The sequence below is a fragment of the Hibiscus syriacus genome, unplaced genomic scaffold (genome assembly GCF_006381635.1).
Source record: "Hibiscus syriacus cultivar Baekdansim isolate YM2019G1 unplaced genomic scaffold, ASM638163v2 tig00017404_pilon, whole genome shotgun sequence".
NCBI lineage: Eukaryota > Viridiplantae > Streptophyta > Magnoliopsida > Malvales > Malvaceae > Hibiscus > Hibiscus syriacus.
The window spans coordinates 161592-169584 of NW_024062406.1; the positions used below are offsets into that span (position 1 = coordinate 161592).

General features: G+C 38.4%; 1 long non-coding RNA gene and 2 pseudogenes across 1 annotated transcript; 1 reads left to right on the top strand and 2 right to left on the bottom strand.

Annotated features, from left to right (window-relative positions):
• Positions 1-2617: 2617 nt before the first annotated feature.
• Positions 2618-4041, bottom strand: LOC120208738 (annotated as a pseudogene).
• LOC120208726 lies at positions 4002-4481 on the top strand. The gene is made up of 3 exons (XR_005524337.1): positions 4002-4022; positions 4141-4226; positions 4322-4481. It is a non-coding gene; the product is annotated as an uncharacterized LOC120208726 (long non-coding RNA).
• A 640-nt stretch (positions 4482-5121) lies between these two features.
• Positions 5122-7128, bottom strand: LOC120208739 (annotated as a pseudogene).
• Between the last annotated feature and the right edge of the window lie 865 nt (positions 7129-7993).

A 7993-nucleotide genomic window follows, 5' to 3' on the forward strand; every position in this document is an offset into this window, starting at 1 on the left:
TTTAATGAGGGGTTTACGATATTTATTACAGTGTCGGGTGAACTCGTCACCTTAAGATGATGAATATTTTAGAATATTATTTTTTAATAGACCCGGATGAGTGAGTCTAACGTGGACTATTAATTTATTATTTTTAAACGACCATTAATAATTTTAAAAAAAATTAGAAATAAAAAAGAGGATAACTTGTCACTTCGAGGTGACAAGTTCCTTCGGATTCAAAAATCTAATTGTTGATCAATGGGTAGTTGTGCAACGGTCACTTGAAACTCGTCACTGAGGTGACGAGTTCTTCTTAATTTTTGCATTATAGTCGCTGGAATTTGGGTTATAAATATGGGGTTGGAGTTTTGATTTTCATCAAACCCTAAATTCAAAAAATAATGAAAATTTCAACTTTCTGTGAAAATCTCAAAAAATGGTTTCCCAATCAAACACGTTGTGCCTCGACAACGTCCATATTTCATCGATCGAAAGAAGAACGTAGTATTAGTTAGTGCGAGAAGACTGCAAAAGATTTGTATTTACGAAAGATGATATATCTTCAGCAATCCGTTCTTTTTCCAGTTATATTTGTATGTGGCTTCAAGGTGTACCCGGCGTTGATTGAGTCTCTGATCAAACGTTGGTGGCCTGAGACGTACACTTTTCATTTTCTGAGTGGTGAAACGACGATTACTTTGGAAGACGTTGCTTACCAACTCAATGTTATTGTGAATGGAGCCCCGTGGTGAGTCGTAACAATTACGACATTAGGACGTTGGTCTACAGAGTTTTGGGAAAGATGTCACCATCCGAGTTCATAGATGGCTATCAAGTACGGATGACGTGATTGGAGTCTGAATTCCAAGTGATCAACGACTCTACCGAGGAAAATGTTATTTTTACGCCGCAAGCATATCTTCTCCAATTGATCGAAGGGATATTGTTGCTGGATAAATCTGGTAATTTGGCACACACTTAGTATCTTCGAATATTAAATGACTTCATCGAGTGTCGCAATACCAATTGGGGCTTGTCGATTTTAACTTTCTGTACTGGGAGCTTTACAAAACTACAATTGTTGAGCGGGGTCGAAAAGTCGATGTAGCAGGTTGTATAATATTTCTACAATCATGTACTTTTTTTAACTTTGTTTTTAAATTTGATTAACTTAAATAATTTTTATCTCTTTTAATCTTTTCTATTTTTAAATATTTTAGATGGCACCATAAAGTAATTGAGACGAAGTTGTCGGATGCCATTACAAAAGATATACAGATGAAGATCAATATCACAGGTCGTTATGCGGTATACATTTTTTTTATAATTTTTTTTAAAATTTTAAACTTTATTAATTTTGATATTTAATATTTACAGTTTTCTTGACTTTCGTATACTGACGACAAGATTTACCCGTTATTGTCACCACAATTTTTTAAGGGGTTTGATTTATGGTGTGTCGTGACGTCGTTTTTACATATTGCGATTGCTAAGAACACCTCCTCGGTAAGATGAAGACGGCGACGATGACGATAAGCCCATCACCATATTTCGAATGTGGATCTTAGAGTGTGTTAAGTACATCTCCTCAGCAAGATGAAGAAGACGACGATGACGATCAAGGCCGACGACCCCGGCATACTCTACGAGCCTCGCACCATTATCATTCGACTACTTCTCGACATCGTCAAGAACTTAGAAAATATAAATAAATTTTATTAGTTTGTAAACAATGTTATTTTAATAAAAATTATTATTTTTTAATTATTTTATTTTTAAAATTTAATCCGGGCGAACTCGACACATCAACGTGACGAGTTCCATTATGATCGTTGTACAACTACCCGTTGACCAACAGCTACAAAACAATTAGTTTTTTAAATTCGAAGGAACTCATCACGTCGAGGTGATGAATTCCCCTCTTTTTTATTTCTAATTTTAATTTTTTCCAATAAGAAAAAAATATTTTTTTATTGAACTCGTTACCTCAACTTGACGAGTCCGTTTAAAAATAACAAATTAATGGTCTACGCGGGAATCACTCATCCGGATCCATTTAAAAATAATATTTAAGTAACTGGTCATCTCGAGGTGATACTGTAGCAAATGTCGTAGATCCCTAATTAAAATCTGGGGATGGGTAAACCCTAAATTTTAAATTTAAAAGCCTTATTGGGTCAAAAAAGCCCAGACCAGACAACTTTGAACCCAGAGACTAGTTAACCCATCTTAAAATAACAAATTGGGTTTAAATTTTGGACCCGAACCCAGTCCAAGCATACAAGGTTGAACACCTCTCTTAATCCTTTAAAAACAGTCGAAATGTCAACATCCAATTGTTATATATTGTTACCTGATTGAAATATTCAGTTCTACTACTTTGAAATTTCATTTTTCTCACTTTATTATACAATTCTTTCTCTTTGGTTTTGTTGAAGAAGAGTAGAATGCAAAATAACAAACAAATATCAACTTTAAGGGGAAAAAATACACATTGATTTCTATGAAGTATATTTTCAAGTTTCCATATCTAGACAAAATTGTACAAAAAATTATCAGTGAACCAGTGATTAACTAAATGAATCAAAGAATAATGCTTGTACATATGCACATGTTGTGATCATGAATACATGGATTAAAACAGCTTGCTTGCGAATTCATCAATGGGGATTCCTTCTATACCAGAGCAACTGGATTTTTGGCTACGTCTCTCAGCTGCGTTAAACTTCTTCCCAATTGCAACGCCACCTTCATTTCAAACAACTCCCCGTTTTCTCTTTTACCCAAGTCACCTTCACTCAATAGATTCTTGCACATGTTTGAAGAAGCCAGCGTTGTTCCTATACATCTCAAACACCATACAGACTTGACCACCGTTCTCCAAAGCGTTAACAGCTGAAGCTAAAGCTCCTGCAACAGCTGCCATTATTGCTGCCCAAGGACCATTGGACGAATCCATAAAGGCAGATCCTAAAGCTGCAATTCCAGTCAGAATTGGCCCTGAGGCAGCTAAAACTTTGTTCATCTTCAAAGCCTTGTTGCCTAGTCTCTCGTAATCTTCACTGTCTTTTCTCTTAATCACCTCAACCACTTATCTCTTTTCGCTCCATCCTTTGCTTTCAACGACTTGTTGTTTGTTTTCTGGGATTGGACCTTAGGCCACCAAACAGCAGGCTCTAAACTTTCTGGGATTTTTTCAAGCATTACACCTAGTAAGGAAGAGGGTAGGCTTTATCAAGGGCCAAGACCTTCTCCATAGCATTTTTACGTCTTCTTTGCTTGGAGAGCCAATAGAAAGTAGGGTTTCTATTTGTCTCTAAGCTGCTTAAACAATCTTGTCGCATTACGTTGCTCTTCCACAAGCTGCGAGGGTTGGATTTTGTTCATCAACACCAACATTCCCGTGGCTGCAGAGAACAAGAGAGTGGATGCAACCTTCAAACTGAAAACAGAAACTCCAGCGCCGCCGGTTGCCATAACACCAGCCATGGTAGCGGCGGTGAGAGTGATCGTGTTGATGGAGTTAAGAAGAAGGGTGTTTCCCGGTGTTGCCCGATGTTGTTGTGCATCTCCACTGTATCGGCAATGGACTCTAAGATAGCATAAAGTTGTATGGTAGCCATTTAAACCGATGAGCTTTCTTCAACCAAAGGTGTCTCAATAACATTCTTTTCAAATGGGATTGTGTTGAAAAGCCCATCCTGGTATTCAAATCCACAGACAACCCTTTCAGGGGCGGATGCACTAAGCCCCTAGCGGCCAAATTCATCCCATTATTTAATAAAAAAAGTGAAATTTAATATAATATGTTAAAGAAAAATGAAAAAAAAAATTTGCACCCCTGTTATTTTCAAGAAAAGAAAATTAAAACTTTGGACCCATTTATAAATTTTTAGATCCGTCACTGAACCCTTTGGTTGCTACTTTTGGAACCGACAACCTAATGGATGGAAGCTTTGGCACGGATAGAGCGGCACTGATCTGATTTGAAGAAGAAGAGAGTAGAAAATTAGAAGCTCGTAAAGATGACTGCATGGACGGTATTACTTTGTTTCCCATTCCGAGTTCTATAGTGTAATAGTTTATATATTAATGTGAAACAGAGGAGCCCTCTGCACGTACATATATCCCATAGAACCTACCTGAATGAATTTGCAGTTCTGGCCAGTTGTGGGGTGGATAAATCACCAATATGTGCCTTTGCAGTTCCGTGTCATTTTCAGTAGCCTCGTTGCATTTTGCTGGTAATACTTTGCTTCTTTCCCTCTTTACTTTCACCCTTCAAAATATATAAATTCAGTGTTAAGGTGATTTTTATTCCTGCGAACTTCATTTTCAGGGGAATATTTCTGAACCTTCGAGCAAGATCTATGACACTGCCCAAGGCTGCACTGCCCAAGAGTAACTGAACGATTTGAAACCTTCCACGTGCTTGGATTGATTAAATACTATCACGTTCACATTCCATATCATAATCTCATTTAATCTTTATGTAGCTTGAACCTTGTTCTGTTCAACCATGAATTTTCATATCCTTGATCTTAAGTTCGCTACTTAGCTAAGCAATAAAACTTCAGAATCTGTTTTTTCTACTCGGCCTAATATTATTTCACTTGCTAGGAAACTGGTATCCATTACATTCAAGGCATCCCTGTGTACAAAGTTAGGACATCCATGCATTAAAACATGATAGCCAGCCACAAAAGTGAGAACTCGGAATATTTGTAAGTCTTAGGGTCGTTTGTTTACTACTGAATGGAACCATTCAGTGCTTAATGTTGAACCGTTCAGTATTCAGCATGTTTGATTCTCACCTCTGAATGAAGATTATGCTGAATGAAACAGCACAACGCTGCTGAATGATTCAGCATTAAAGTACATTCTGAATCATTAAACACCCGGTATTTTACCATAATACCTATTTTTTCACAAGTTGTCTTATTAAACAATCATATCTTATAATATAATAAATCATTATGGAGGTAAAAATGAAAATATTCATAATTCAGATTGTACATTCAGAACCATTATCAAACATCATTTCACATTCAGAGCCAATTCATACAAGCCTTTGAATCATTCAGGCCATTGAATCATTCAGCGCTTAATCATTTTATTTTATCAAACATCCCCTTAGTCTTAAATTGGAACTGCACCAGATTTTAGCTTAAGGTTCAACGTTAAGTAGCGTCTCACTTTACATTGTAAACAAAGCTTTGCAGCCTCAATGGTGCAAATATTGTCGGATTCGTGGTCCCAAGGAGAATAATTCCAGCCTATACTCTCATGATATGATCCACATTCCACGGGTTGGGCTATAACAATTGTGAATTGTAATGTCCTTATACAATGTTTTCTAACATGATAAATTAAATATTAGTGCACATCTACAAATTATTAGTCTAAGAACTATGTCGTTAAACAACGAAACCATGGACATTATACTGCAGCGTCTCGCATGCTTGTCCTTACTTGGAATACATAATCACATGGTGAACATGTGTTCTATTTTCACATGGCCAATGCAAATTAAAATGAGATTGATAACAAAAATAAAATGGTTTTTTATCACACCCACGTGCTATCATGTGGTAAAACTCGATTACATCTAAGGGAGGGTGTAATAGGTGATGGGATGGGCAATTGGGCATATGTAAATATAGGGTAAAATCGAATTATCTGACCAGAAATAAAAATGTCGATGAAATTTTACAATGCTCTCAAAAACTGGTTAGGTTCCTTGTCTGTTTCCTTTATTTCCTTGGAAGAAGTTTATAGAACCTAGATTCATTAAAAGAGATTGCAGCGTGGTAAAAGGTGGATTAAAAAAACACTTATCATTAAAGTAATTTAAATTCATACATAAGATGTAAAATACATATTTACATGCTGCAAATGAAGTTAATTTATGCCTACTCTCATCTCTCTCGCTGTTAGTGGCTAAACTGTTTTGCCCACTATTCTTTGTGAGATAGTAATCAACCACTATTTCATAATCCTCGCTCAGCCTACTTGTAGATTCATCGACGTGTAAAAAGTTATGGTCCAGTTTGTTAGGTAACAGTTCCACTTCCAAATTGACATTGTTCCTCACTGTCACCCAATTTTCATCGTATTCCCAACTGGGTAATTTTGATGACAAAACAAGATTGTCTTCACCCAATTGTCGGATCCTTTCCATTAAAGACTTGTTGGAAGCAATCTGAACTGTCTCCAACTCTTCAACGGAGTCCCAGAAGTGTGGGTGCAGTACGTTGTTGGGTGTCTCCGATATAGAACCAACGGGTTCCTTCGATTCCTTTACGAAATCGTGCGAAAGAAGTTGCGTTGCCGACCATCTCTCGGCAGGGTCTCTCCTCAAACACTTGCTTAGAAAATCCTTGTCTGTTTCGAAATCATGTTTGGTATTTCCAGGGCATCATTTGAATACCCGATTCTGTACAGTGCAGAAACAGGGTCGCCAACATCAGGCCACGGTGCTCGTCCGGTAGCCATCTCGATTACCGTACATCCAAGTGCCCACACGTCAGCTGAGAATCCTTGTTGCTCGCCACGCGCCACCTCTGGAGCCATGTAAACAGGGGTGCCAGCAACCGACCAAGAGGCGCCCGACGTCCCATCAGCTCTCCTGGCGCAACCCAAGTCGGCGATTTTCACCCGTCATCGGTGACCAAAATATTCTGGCCCTTGATGTCACAATGCACTATTCGTCGAGAGTGCAGGAATTCAAGCCCGAGTAAAATCCCACGAGTGTAGGATCGAACCATGTCCTCCTCAAGGCAACCACCGTGCTTCTGAATTGCATCGGTGACGGTGCCACTAGGAGCATATTCCAGGAAAAGATTGTATAGAAGCTTACCATTCTCGGACGAAATGACACACCCTTTATATGCAACAACTTGAGGGCAGCTTAACGTACACAAAAATGCTCTGTTCCTTTCTAAGAGATTCCGACTGCGAGAGCTCACAAGACTTAACAGCAAATAAATGACCGGACTGGTCAACGGTGGCTATAGAAACGGTGGCAGTGGAGCCGCGGCCAATGGTTCTGCACGGGTCCAATCCATTAAGCTTGGAAAGGAATGTGAAAAACGAAAGTTGAGTCGGGGAATATGGATGGTTTGGTGGGTAGTGGGTACTAAGCATTTATACGCAATTTTTGGTTGCTAAGTTTGGTAAAGGTTCAGCTCTAATGCGAAAGAAATAAATCCTTAACAGCACAATTTGTTTTGTGGCCAATGGGCGGCCGCCGTTTCTTTCCATCTTGAAACCAGAGAGTTCAACGTGGCAAAAGGAGGTTGGACTAAAAGCTTGGGCGGCGGCTCGCTTACTTGTGTAGCTTAGCCATGAATCATACTGTTGTATGCTCACATCACATGAACCGCATGCTTAGAGAATTAGAGTGCCGTGCTAGTTCGCACAGTGAGGTCCTTTGGTTCATGAACATTAATTAATTACATTAATCTAATCCCTAGTACTTGACTTCATAGAGCTTCTGTTTGATTAGCTACCACACTTAATAATGATAGACTACGAAGAAAACTTTTACATATCAAATGGCTCATGAACTAGTTCAAGTTATCCATTGAATATTAAATTTAGGCTTCATGATGCTATTCGCCCTTCGCTTGCAAGTTCTTTTTTACTCATTAGCATGTGAAAGTGTGAAGCAAAGTACATTGTTTTCTTATATGTTTAAACTTTGAATTAACTCATGTAATGTCTACCTGTCAAAACATGGTGAAGGTGCCGCGTAGCACTCAACCAATTGATGACAGGTACCTAAATAATTAGATATGGTTAGTTACATTGCTTGGAGTATAGGTGCAAAGGCAAAAGGGGGTTGGTACAGTTGGAATTTAGTTGAGAGAAGGAAAGAGAGCAACTTACCCACCAGCCCCCAAACCAACCTTTCACAATCACAAAAAATGTCATAAGTTGGTTGGTTTTGGCGCATTTCATGGCTTCCTTTCCAAGTAAAACACAATCGGAGCACGTGGCAGCCACCAAT